This window comes from Misgurnus anguillicaudatus, chromosome 2 (assembly GCF_027580225.2).
Source record: "Misgurnus anguillicaudatus chromosome 2, ASM2758022v2, whole genome shotgun sequence".
NCBI classification, from domain to species: domain Eukaryota; kingdom Metazoa; phylum Chordata; class Actinopteri; order Cypriniformes; family Cobitidae; genus Misgurnus; species Misgurnus anguillicaudatus.
The window spans coordinates 18,535,794-18,549,144 of NC_073338.2; the positions used below are offsets into that span (position 1 = coordinate 18,535,794).

General features: G+C 37.0%; 1 long non-coding RNA gene across 1 annotated transcript; it reads left to right on the forward strand.

The window, feature by feature from the left end:
* Positions 1–7,740: 7,740 nt before the first annotated feature.
* On the forward strand, positions 7,741–9,024 carry LOC129441414 (uncharacterized). The gene is made up of 3 exons (XR_012371098.1): positions 7,741–7,858; positions 7,948–8,777; positions 8,888–9,024. It is a non-coding gene; the product is annotated as an uncharacterized lncRNA (long non-coding RNA).
* Positions 9,025–13,351: the final 4,327 nt, after the last annotated feature.

Here is a 13,351-nt window from a genome sequence, read left to right on the forward strand (position 1 = left end):
TTCACGTGATTTTAAATAGATCACTAAAAGAAGATGCATTTCTGAACTATGGAAATCTATGAAAGGTTCTTTGAAAGTCACGGCAGTTGAGTTTTCTGTGCGGTTTTAGAAGCGAAATGTGTACAATTATGTTTAGCCTATAATAGTTCATTCTTCAGAGTTCATATTGATGATCTTATAGTTCATTTAAAAATGTTTTTACGAACTGACTGTATTCGTCAGAAAAACACCAAATAACTTATATTCTCTTTGTTATATGTGTTCCGTCCTCTGCTCATGACAAAAAGCGTGGCCGGCAAAGTTAAAATTAATAGGCTATTACGTTGATCTTTAAGAGTGTGCGCTTCGCCCGCGCACGCCCTTCTCCAGTGACACAGAAATTGCAAAAAGCACAATCGGCTAAAGTTTTAAATATGACGTTGATTTTTAAAGTCAAAAACATGCCTCAATCAAATGTGCTGCTGATGAGCATGCAAATTTATTTCTGTGCACTGAAGGCTTTTTTTTGAAAAGCGATTAAAGTGATATACCCCCTAATATGATTTTGCACATCCAACAACTATCATTACAAAGATAATACTGCATGTTTTGGCATTTGGTAGTAGGCTATATTGCAGTAGTTAATATTTGTTACGTAATGAAATTCATGGTGTTCTTTTTAATGTTCTTTTTCTTTAATATTCACAACACTTACCAACAAAACATTGATTAAAATTAAGAGACAAACTATATTAAACGAAATTCATTTGAAGCAAACATTTGAAGCAAACAAAACTTAATTTAAAGTCGAAAATTATGTCTAATGACCGCCTCCATTTGTAACGTCATATTAGCCTTCAATTCATTACAACGCCCAATATATGGCGTTTAAAGGGGTCATATGATGAAAATGTTAGCATTGCCACTTTGTAGGTGTAAGCAAAAACAGGTCATTGAAATTTGGCTTTCATTATGATGTCATAAGGATATCTTATTAGAATAATACCGCCTCCTTTATCTGAACTCTGAAAGAGAGAGAAAAGAAGGACTTGACAGCACAATTGAGTTTGAATTACAACAAACCACCATCATTGTGATCAGTGTTTGCACTTTATCCGCTCATTTGCATTTTAAAAAACACACCCAAAACGACACATTTTTGGACTTGACAGCACAATAGAGTTTCAATTACAATAAACCACCATCATTGTGATCAGTGTTTGCACTTCATCCGCTCATTTGCATTTTAAAAAACACACCCAAAACGACACATTTTTGCTCAAACCTACAAAGTGGCAATGCTAACATTTTCATCATATGACCCCTTTAAAATTAGAGTCTTAATAATCAAATTAAATTAAAACAAAACATTAACAGCATTACAACAATATTTAAACACAACAATACTCAAACATAAATATAACAGACATTCTCAATTAGGATGCATGTTAAAAACAATCTGACATAGCGTTTAATAGCTGCACTAAGTTTACTATTTTGGGCAAAACCTCTGTTGCAAACCTGAATAAAAATGAATCACTTTCACTTTGAAAATGATGCGCTGTCACATTAAAACCAGCTCTTAGTCATTTAAAATTTAACTCAATTATGGCTTAGACAATTCTCCTATTTCATGTTTATTTAGAAAATAATATGTTTAACTCCGCCTATTAAGTTATTGTCCGTCTTAAAAATGCAATAGTTGTCAGCAGCTATGCTAATATTTCCTTAAATAAAGCTCTTGCTGTCCTTTTGTATTAACACAAATATTTTTTATTTTTCATGAAACATACAGTTTACGGATCAGCATGAACGCTTTTAGTGGCATGTGAGATCTTACCTTGAAATGCCAAACTTTAGGGCTGTCGACTATTTGTGGTAACTTTGCATAGCAAACCTACCAAACTGATCCCAAACAAAAATGTTATCTACTCACCCATATCCATATCCGCACAATCAAATTAAAAACCACCAGAACCGCCAAATATGTAATTGCATCTAGGTCATGATTGCACGCTGATTTTTAAAAAGTGTCTCAATTCAAGTCATTCACAGTAGTTTTATATTAATTTACTTTACATTTTACTACAGTGGTAATAATTAAACGTGTACAATAAAAAAAAAACGGAAAAGTGATGACGGTGGGGCCCCCTAGCGAACTTATGGGCCCATATGCCTGGCATACTCTGAACCCCCCCTAACGGCGCCCCTGTGTCTATGCACTGCACATACAGTAGGCTACTTAAGAGAGCCTGCAGTTTCTTGTTATTGCTCAAGTGTAAGAGACCCAGATAGCCACTGGATGCTGTAACGGAACAGGACCGCAACCGCAAAACGATACAGCCGGACTCGTTCCTGAGTCCAAACGCACATCGGGCCGAAGCCGTTTCTGGTCTGTTTTTCGGGATTGTTGCGGACAGAGGTGTAAAATGTGCCATGAGTAAAAGTCCTCTCCAGTATTTTGTTCCAATCACCTGGATTTGCTAATTAGCACAGTTTTTCAGCAGGAGGTGACCTCCTGGCTCGTTGGTGTTTTAAGCCCTCAACGAAGCCTTCAAGGCAGCGCTGCCTGGAAGACACTCCCCGTGCCCCAAGCGTTTCAGCCAATCACAGCACTGGGGCTAGATATCGAGCCTTCCAACAGCTTCTGGCAGTTCGAGCTCACCGTTGGTCAGGTGAGTAGCGCAGATATGGTAAGATAGGAATGTGACTGTACTTGAATTTAGCTCGAAATGTTTTTAGCGTTTAAATGACGTGTTTCTGCATTTTCACATGTCTGTGGCACGACTTTCTTTTTTGTGCCAGTTTCACGTATTGGTTACTTAATCTTTTTTCTTGTTATCTTACAATTGTCGCTTGGGATTAGAACAACTTTGCTACATAAAATAACATCCTCACCAGAGGTGTAAAGTACATGAGTAATTTTACTTGATTACTGTACGTAATAAGTATTATTCTTGGGGATTTTTTCTTTACTTGAGTACAATAAAAATCATTACTTTTACTTTATTACATTTTTTTAAGAAAAAAAGTACTTTTTACTCCTTACAATTTTATTTACAGTCAAAAAGTACTTATATTTTAGAGATCTATTTTCCCTTGTTCTATCAAACCAATTGAATTGCGTTGATGGCTAGTTTAATTGAAATGTTATTTATTCTGGAGCCTTTGGACCACACTAAGGAATTGGCCAACAGTTCATCTAATGATGAAAATGTTTCGCTTCTTTGAAACCGACAACACATGAAGTGTGACACGTTCCTTGCTGTTTGCAGCCTCTCTATCAAGACTTATACCTTGTTCACACTGTCAGTCCAAATCTGATTTTGGTGCATATCTAATTTGACAGACTCACTGTCCACATTGTGTATCACAACTGTTCAGGCCGTTTTCCCGATTATCTGCAATGTTTCTATGGCAATGACGTCACGCTGGCATGACAATCTGCCTCGACGTCTGACGTGTTTTATGTGACGTGACAGCATGACATGACCGAAAAGCTACACAAATGCGATCAGGGCGGTCAGACTGAAATGGATTTCCGGAAAAGGGATTTGAAAAGGATTTCAAACCACCTCTGGATGCAGCCTGAAACGGATTAGAAAAAAACTGATTTCATGTGGTTTTTAGTCATTCACACAATGTGATTGGATTCCTATAAGATATGCACCAAAATCGGATTTGGACGGACAGTGTGAACAAAGTCTAATTTTCAGCATTTTCACGTGGGTTTGGGGTTAGAATGACTTTATGTAACAGAAAATTACATCCAAACCCAACTCCTAACCCTGACGTCAGGCGACAATTGTTTAAAAGTCTGGAAAAAATAGCATAAACCAATAGTTAAAGTGACATCCTAACCCAAACCCCAAACCCACGCGAAAATGGTTTAAAAATAGGAAAAAGAATCAATACGTGACACTGACACGAAAATGACTGGAAATGATGGAAGTGACTATAGCACAGAACTTTGTGAGATCATGTTGGAAATTAGGTAGTAGTCTTATAGTTTGATAATGAAATACAATTAAATACAAACAGTTGTTAAGGATAAAACCTTGTTTGTGGTTCATTCACTTCGGGGTGGTTTCCCGGACCAGGATTAGCTTAATCCAGGACTAGGCCTTAGTTTAATTAGGAAATATAACTAGTTTTAACAAACATGCCTTACTAAAAACATTACCTGTGTGCATTTTGAGGTAAAACAAAGGGCACTGGTATATTTTAAGATATGTAAGTGCAAGTTGTTTTCAGTTTGGAGAGCTCTAAAAAGTGTTTAAGTCTAGGACTAGTCTAATCTAGGGGTGGAACAATACATGTATTCGTTTCGAACCGAATCGGTGCGGGGGTCACGGTTCGGTGCATGAATTTAAACGGAGAATACACGGTATGAAAATAAAAAAAAACTTGCGTGCAAAATAATTAATGTAATGCGGAACTACTGTTAGATCCGCGGGTTCTTTATGGACAGCTAATCTGTTGCCCCGCTTTAGCTCTGAAGCTCTGATTGGCGCCAATGCATCCGAGCTCCGCCTATGTATGCGCTCTATCAGAGACCGTCTACATTCTGGCACTCTGCAGTTTTTTGTCAGGTTCACGGTCCAGTGAGTGAAATAGCAGCGACAGCGAGTATGGCAAATGGTGGTGAGGATCCGCCGGCCCCTTTAAGATCGCAAGTTTGGCAAAACTTCAGTTTTCCAGTCAGTTACAATAGTACAGGCGAGAGAGTGGTGGAAAAGACGAGGACTTTGCATCGGCGTTGTTCAGCAATTGTTAGGTATGTAAGTGGAAATACATCTAATCACGGCTCTCAAGTCTCACGCATTCACCTTGACAAACACGCATTTCAGTCAGTTCAAATGCCACACTTTGTATTTCTCACGCTGAGAAGTAGGAGATAAATTGTCCTGCTATATACAACAGGCATACGCAGGGCAGTTCTGTCGAGTTCAGCTACTTTCAGTTTTTTAAGTGTGCTAAACTTTACGCAGCGCCATCAGCGTCAGAGTACCGCGAGAAATCTTGCGGAGGAGGCTGATTTCAAATCGCTCTCGCGTTACTCTGACGTCATCCACTTGTCGTTTCTTGCAGCGCCTCGTGAAGTCGTACACACCTATTAATTCATCCTACAAGCCTATTTTTTGTTCTTTAGTACATTAATATGAAATAAGGCCAAAAATGTAATTTAAAAATGTATTTAGGTAACACTTGTAATACATTTGAACCCCTATTTGTATGAAAGATGAGTACAAGATTACTTAAAGTGGTATATATTTTTGAAATACGATATAGTATGTTAAATGCATTTCAGTTCATATTCATGACATCTCAAAATAACACTGATAAGGACACCTATGTTTTTAAGATTAGCTTAAAAAAAATGCCTTCATTTTTGTTTTGCTTTTTTCCTCCATTGTACCGAAAGTGAATCGAACCGTGAAGCCTGAACCGAGGTACGAACCGAACCGGGACTTGTGTGTACCGTTCCACCCCTAGTCTAATCCCTGTCCAGGAAACCGCCCCTTCATGTTTTTAGAGTTTAAAAGCTTAAACATGAATCTTTCATTTTTCATTCTTCCTGTTACTTTTACTTTTTTAATACTCAAGTACAATTTTAATGTGGTACTTTTTTACTTTTACTCAAGTATAATTCTGGCCAGATACTTTTACTTTTAATTGAGTAAAATTTACACTCAGTACTTTTACTTTCACTTGAGTAACACTTTTGAGTACTTTTTACACCTCTGATCCTCACCCTAACCTCAAGCAAAAAGAGTTTAAAACAAATCAACATATAAACAATGCTTAAAATGACTTCAGCATTATGCCAAACACAATTTTATTTTCACACGAAAACAATTTAAAAATCAGACGAAAACCACAAATCTAACCACAATCCCATGCAACAATTGCTTGAAACAAGGAAAAAAAAAGTAACCAAAACTGAAACTGGCACGAAAAAGAAAGCTGCACCACAGACATGTGAAAACGCAGAAACATGTCACTTAAATGCTCAAATTCCTATCTTACCATATCTGCGCTACTAACCCGACCAACGGTGAGCTCAAACTGCCAGAAGCTGGTAGAAGGCTCAATATCTAGCACCAGTGCTGTGATTGGCTGAAACGCTCGGGGCACGGGGAGTGCCTTCCAGGCAGCGCTGCCTTGAAGGCTTCGTTGAGGGCTTAAAATACCAACGAGTCAGGAGGTCACCTCCTGCTGAAAAACTGGACTAATTAGCAAATCCAGGTGATTGGAACAAAATACTGGAAAGGACTTTTACTCATGGCACATGGATTTTACACCTCTGGTTGCGAATATGTGCCAGCACCGATCCAGCACCACCTGATCGTCAGTATCGGCTCAGATTCGTATTGCAGATCTGGACCAAATCAGTGTCAGACACAGCTAATGTTTTTCGATTACCTATGGGAAAAGTGATCTGGGCCAGATCTGTAAAACGACATAAATACTGAACTGATGGCAGTTAGATGTTCACAATCAGAAAACGTCTCTAAGATAGAAGCAGAGGCAAGGGGCTTAAAACGTATCCGGGCCAAATGTAATTGCTATCTGGGTCTCATCTGGCCCACCTTTGGCATAGAATGATGGCTTTTGAGCAATCCACTTCTTTTTTTCCAGATCTTTGCCCAAATCTGGATAATGGTTTATTTAAATTCTGGCCCAGATTTGGCCCACACCTGGCATGGATTGATGGCCAGATGTATGCAAGACCTGAGTTTCAGCTGTTGCATTCCTTGTGTCAAGCCAATCTTGAACAACAGACAGCGTCAGAAGCATCTTGTCTTCAAAAAGGACTGGACTGCTGCTGAGTGGTCCAAGGTTATGTTCTCTGATGAAAGTAAATTTTGCATTTGCTTTGTAAATCAGGGTCCCAGAGTCTGGAGGAAGAGAGTTACACAATCCACGTTTCTTGATATCCAGTTTAAAGTTTCCACAGTCAGTGATGGTTTAGGGTGCCATGTCATCTGCTGGTGTTGGTCCACTGTGTTTTCTGAGGTCCAAGGTCAACACAGCCATATACCAGGAAGTTTTAGAGCACTTAATGCTTTCTGCTGTTGACCAACTTTATGGAGATGCAGATTTCATTTACCAACAGGACTTAGCACCTGCACACAGTGCCAAAGCTACCAGTACCTGGTTTAAGGACCATGGTATCCCGGCTGTTCTTTATTGGCCAACAAACTCGCCTGACCTTAACCCCATAGAAAATCTATGGGGTATTGTGAAGAGGAAGATGCAATATGCTAGACCCAACAGCTTGATTTTTTTCCCAAAACAAATCAGATAGGTGTTTTACTTAAAGGGGCCCTGGCATGAAAATTAGATCTCATAACACCTGAGCAGTGCCACAGACTGATGGACTCCATGCCACGCCACATTGCTGCAGTAATGAGCCCCAACTAAGTATTGAGTGCTGTACATGCTCATACTTTTTATGTTCATACTTTTCAGTTGGCCCAGATTTCTAAAAATCCTTTCTTTATATTTGTCTTAAGTAATATTTAAATTTTCTGAAAGACTGATTTGGGGATTTTCCCTAGATGTCAGTTATAATCATCAAAATTAAAAGAAATAAACATTTGAAATATATCAGTCTGTGTGTAATGAATGAGTGTCAAATGAAACTATACTAATACTTATAGCATATAGTCTCAAAGATTGTTATTGGCTATATAATATCACTGCCAGAAGGTGGAGCCCTCTAAACCATCTCAGTATCTTCAACAAAGCATACATTTATAAACCAAGTCAGTCAGATCCTAGATGAGAACTAGAAGCATTCAATTTTAAAGCCATTGTCTCTTATTAGTGTAGATGTTGCTTTTAATATTCATCATGTTTTCTCTTCTAAAAGGTAAGTGATTCATAGCAATTATGAAAAAACTGTTTCTCTTTTTATCTTTTTGGTTCCTCACAAATTATTATTTGTTTGTTTTTTAACAGAGAATGCTGCTGCAGATTTAATAACATCATTGTTCACAGAGAAACATGTTTTTGAAGGAGATGATGTGACTTTATCCTGCAACTACAGTGGTACTGTTTACAATTTACATTGGTACCGTCAATATCCCGGATCTAAACCTGAGAATGTCATTCTTCACAATGAGCTCAATAGTTGGTCAGAGCCCAAGCTTCGTCTGTACGTCGTTGCTGATAAAGCTGGCAAACGTATGGATCTGAGTATCTCTACAACACAAACAGAGGATTCAGCTGTGTATTGCTGTGCCCTGGTGCCCACAGTGACATGAAACACAAACACACTGTACAAAAACTGAGAATCAGGATTTAAGGCAAATGATCATCAGTAAAAAAAAATGAGCCCCTTATTCTTAATATAAACGAAAAAGCAAACTATTATAGTTACACAACATTCACAAAGTCAGTGTTTAACCTAATCTAAACACAAATCACACATCATGTGTAGTACTTACTGTATGTAGGCAGCATTCTTACCATATGCATATACTGTATATCACCAAGTAGCTGCTGTGCCATATCCCAATAATGCTGTTCTGTTCATGTAACACAATTGCATATATGTACACCACTGAAGGGTAAAAGTCTATATGAAAAACTTGCTAAACATAAGAACAAAGAGAGTAAAGTTGACAAATGTAGCAGTAAAATAAGTGGGTGGTGCTAGATGAGAGGGAAGTCATTGCAAAACAAAAGGAGTGACTGCTTTCAAAGTTGCCTTGAAAGAAAACTACTGTATCAGTACTCTAGAAAAACAATGCTGCTGTTTTCTCTGTTCATCTTTTTCAACTCTTTTGGTAAGAAATTAATGTACAGTAATTTTGTTATTGCTCTTTTAGCAAAGTTACAACTACATTAATTGTTTTGCTTTTGTTATTTTAATGTTTAATAAAATATTATTTTATAGGTGAAACAACTGAGAGTTCCATTATAGCAGATAACAGCGCTATGTTTTCAATGGAAGACAAACATATTAAAATGTCATGCACATACGATGGCTCAGTAGACAGTTTGCTCTGGTACCAACAAAAACCTGGATCAAGACCGGAATTTCTACTCATGATTGATGAATCTTCTGAATATGTGACAAAAGTCAATCCACCACGTCCACGTTTGTCAATTAAACTTCATAAAGCACAGAAGAAACTTGATCTGGAAATATCTTCAACAGCGGTGACAGACTTAGCTGTGTATTACTGTGCTCTGAGGCCCACAGTAACAGGAAACACATGTACACTGTACAAAAACCTTTACGTAACAACTCAAAAGGTTTGTGTGTTTGAGATGTGCAAAATTTCAAGTGTAAATGATGACTTTTTTGTGATGCTGTCTTGAGTCTTTTTCAGTATGTGCATCCAGTTACAGAGGCCTCATTACATAATGCTGTCTGAAAGAAGTTTAAACATGAAGCGGACTGCGTGAAAAAAGCATTTTACAGATAAATGCCAATCTGACCCCATGCACTCATGAGAACAACTATCATTCCAATCTCCTTCTTTCCAGTCAAAATCAAAGATGGAATATCAAGGCTAAAGACAATTATTGGCAAAAAAACAAAAAGCAATCATGAATTCGTGTCCTTCTTTTCCTATTGACTTTCATGTCCATCTGAATGTAGCGGTACAAGCTACACTACAGTACTGTATTGCCATTGTCGAGATGGTGCATTCATACTGCAAAAGTAATCCAACAGCACCACCTGCTGTTTGACATGCTTTAATCCAGGAGCAGGGTTGTATAATCTGCTATTTCAACAAATGTTCACAATCATTTAGGACTTGTAAACTCATTTATATTACAGTGAAAAGCTCCAATACACAGAATGTAAATCTTTTTTTCAATGTCACATATAAAGCAAATATATTTTATTCCAGCATATTTTAAATCATACTAAAAATGTCTGAAATCATCAACTCATTATTAGCAACGTCTATGATTAGAGAGCTCTAAATAAAGTCTGTATTGTACTGTATTATACATAACATATTTTTGTAATCTAAAAGATAAAGAAATTGATAAACCCTTACCATCAATATATGATGCAATACAATTAGATGAAATAAACAGCGCTTTAACGTTTTCAACCAGCAGCTTTTGAATGAGATGTTTGACTTACCATTTGACTTCACCTGTTGAACGTCTGTGAGAACTTATATTCAAGTCTGGCAGTACATCCCAGCCAACATTGCTTGGTGTAGCCAATGTAGGCACCATATGGGCTTGAAGTATGGGCCCTAAGTGGGTTTGTCCACGGGTTCAATGCTGGCCCTATCTGTTTAGCCCACATGAACCTTCTGTAGAAACTAAAGCCAATGTGCACTAAACCAAAGCCAATTATGGGTGTGGTTGGATTGAAGAAGTGATGAAGTTCATTAGATAGTGAAGAGATGAATGAAGTGATGATTGACCATGAATGATAAACACCTGCCGTTATCAAACAAAATCACTAAAGAAAGATGAACAGGTTTTCACTATTCCAAGCTGAGTCTGACTCGAGTCAACATCAATCACGCTGAGTTAATTGAATTAATTGATTTCACCTGCAGTGTGTTAAAGTCAATTGGATACTTAAGTGATCATTTAAGTGACGATGTTTTGATTATTGTTTTGATTGCAGAATCACAGAACTGACTTCCAGCCACTGCCATAGATAAAATAAACTCAAAAGACATTAAATCTCTCTTATTACCAAACAGGCTGTTCTTATTTCTGTCAGCTGTCTACATTTGTTTGATTAAAAATAACAGAGTTTAAGATGTTGATGTTTTATTGAAAATGTTTGGTCACCATTATTGTGATCCGCGTTTCCTTTAGTTGGACAGTTAGACTCTTTGTTCTAAATTGTTGTCTTTGTAAAAACACATCAATTGTTGCAAAAAAGTTAGAAATAAAAAGCTTATGAAAGAGAAAAATATTTTATTAATTTTGTCTGGTATTAAAAAGTTTTATATGGAAGAAAAAGCTTTCTTTTTCTTCTTGTGTAATTTGTGGCAGCTTAGGCATTTCAGTTGTGTATTACTGCCCTCCACAGTTCATCTGAAGAACTCTGCCTCAAAGTTTATATCCTCGAATAAAGACCAGTGTGGAGTAAAAAATGTATTACAGCCTTTTTTACTACATAATCATTCTTTCCAATAATTGTTTTTAAAGATAAACACAATATTCCGGATTCCATCAGCTCAGAAAGCATGCGATTTCACACTCTTTTACTAAATGTTTCACAGTTTCTAATTCCCCAAACTTACATCTGCCGTCAGAATGTTTATCTACCCTTGCTAGTCCACAATTCAGTGCACAATGTCCCAGTCTTAAGTGATTACCACACTATCGCTCCTCTCGGCAAACGCTATTAAGAAGTCGTCAAAAGTCTAACTAAAACAAACATTAATCACAATAATGGTGACTTAAAATGATACAAAACATCAACATCTAAACATGAATTTGTGAATTGTGAATTGTGTTTTCTAAAGCAATATTTTTACTGAACATTCAGAAATAATGTTTTATAACAGTTTTAAAATAATAAAATGCAATGTTTCTCTATCATTTACATAACAAGCAAACAAGTCAATATAAGAAACAGTTGTTGTTTTAAACATTGTGTGAACATTAAAACATGACATTGTCATAACGTTTTAAAGGGTAAAATGTAACATTCCTCTAACGTTGAGACAACACAAAAACGTTTTGAGAACATCAAGAAAGCTGGAAACTTTCTATGTTGGCAGAACGTTTTTGGGAACATTGGGAACTTTCAAGGAACGTTCTAAGAACTTTTTTCTGTTAGCTGGGCTGTCAATGTCCTCATGCTGACTCCAGTCATTATCACTATATTTCTGTCACTGGCTGTTTCTCAATGTCAAGGAAGGATCCTCGGAAGTCAGAATTTTGAGGGTGCTATGTCATCGACATCCGTCGAAGGACTGTTCCAATGTCGAGGATCCTCGGAATTGCAACCAAGGACTGAGTCCTTGGTTCGAAAAATATCCCATATGCAGGATAAAACCATATGTGTATCCTTCATGCTCTATACGCTCTCATATCAAACACAATCCTATGTGTGCAGCGCCGAAAGCACAACTTTTTACTGACGTAATGACGCAATGACGTGCACTTGCTAGCCTGTCTCATTTACGTGTTCTCCAAATTCTAAAGAGGAGCCTCGCCTAGCCTCTGAAGGAAGTGACTTGGAAAAACCAGTCCTGCCAAGGAAGTATCTTGACATTGAGAAACAGCCCCTATCTCGTGTTGTTGAATCATAGGAAATTAACAAATGTGCATCAAGTGTACACTCAAAATTAGAGTGCATTATGGGAAAAATACAGAGTGAACACATGTAGAGAATGCATGCACAGATCAGAATACATTAAAGCACAGATGTTCTTTATATTTATATATGTGATCTATTCTGTGAAAGTAATTTTTTGTGATTTACTGTATTATACTTGTATACATTCTGTAAAAATATAAACCTGATATCTTTAAAAAAACTGAATAAGGCCACATCAAAGAGTAAAACTAAAGTGAAATCAATAATTGGAAATCAAATTTTGATGCTCCTTACCCTATTAGCCTCAATACAAGCATTTGTCGATCATTTTGATAAAAGCAATTTTGATAAAAGCATATTTATTTAACATAGCAGATACCATGCAAATATTGACACAATGTTAAAAATCGTTGATTTGTCAATACCATTCAATCAATATCACGTTTGCACCCTGCATTAATATTGAAAAAATATTTACATTTCAACAAATCACCATTATCATGATCAGTGTTTGCTTTAGTTGGGCCCTTGTCTCTTATGGGTAATTTAAAGGGGTCATATGATGAGAATGTTAGCATTGCCACTTTGTAGGTGTGAGCAAAAACAGGTCATTGAAATTTGGCTTTCATTATGATGTCATAAGGATATCTTATTAGAATAATACCGCCTCCTTAATCTGAACTCTGAAAGAGAGAGAAAAGAAGGACTTGACAGCACAATTGAGTTTGAATTACAACAAACCACCATCATTGTGATCAGTGTTTGCACTTTATCCGCTCATTTGCATTTTAAAAAACACACCCAAAACGACACATTTTTGGACTTGACAGCACAATAGAGTTTCAATTACAATAAACCACCATCATTGTGATCAGTGTTTGCACTTCATCCGCTCATTTGCATTTTAAAAAACACACCCAAAACGACACATTTTTGCTCAGACCTACAAAGTGGCAATGCTAACATTTTCATCATATGACCCCTTTAAAATGCAAATGAATGGATGAAGTGCAAACACTGATCACAATGATGGTAGATTGTTGCAATTGAAACTCAATTGTGCCGTGAATTATTCTCTCTCTCTCTAAAGGGGGCGGTATT